This window comes from Sinocyclocheilus grahami, unplaced genomic scaffold, assembly GCF_001515645.1.
Source record: "Sinocyclocheilus grahami isolate Dianchi unplaced genomic scaffold, SAMN03320097.WGS_v1.1 scaffold49.1, whole genome shotgun sequence".
Classification (NCBI taxonomy): Eukaryota; Metazoa; Chordata; class Actinopteri; order Cypriniformes; family Cyprinidae; genus Sinocyclocheilus; species Sinocyclocheilus grahami.
Window position 1 is genome coordinate 33,314 of NW_015505228.1, and position 621 is coordinate 33,934.

The window sequence follows — 621 nt, forward strand, 5'->3', positions numbered from 1 at the left end:
TTTATTATTAATGGCAAGGACAGTTATCGTAAAATAAGACAAAATGTCACATGTATGTGTTATTATTTACAGTTTTCTTATGATATCTTAAGAGCTTTCTATTGATTGTTGTCAAATGAATGGTTATTCCATTAGAAAATGTTAAAGACTAGGCTACATCATTTTATAATGTTTCGTTGTATAGCTGCTAGAAAAGCGAACAAAAATCAATAACAGCATTGTTAAACGACTACTTTAACTGTTCATTCTTCTCGCAAGTGTTGTCAATCTGTGCAAATATTAGAAGCTGAAAACAGCTAAATATGACTAAATAAAGACTGCAACGTGTCTCGTGCGTTTAAACTTTTTACACTGCTATGGCCACTACTTGTTATATTTTAAAATAATAAATTGAATTCCGCTATTACTAAGAAAATACAATTCCTAAAATACAAATTCAGTTCTAAATAAATAAATAGCCAAAGTAAAACACCGGCGTATAAGCCAAGGTCTTAGGTCGGTACCCAACCGCTATTTAATAAATAATTACAAATTGATTTAGGCTAATTATCCCTTTTCGAATTATTCCAAAGTTCAATGTTACAATAATGCTATATATATATATATATATATATATATATA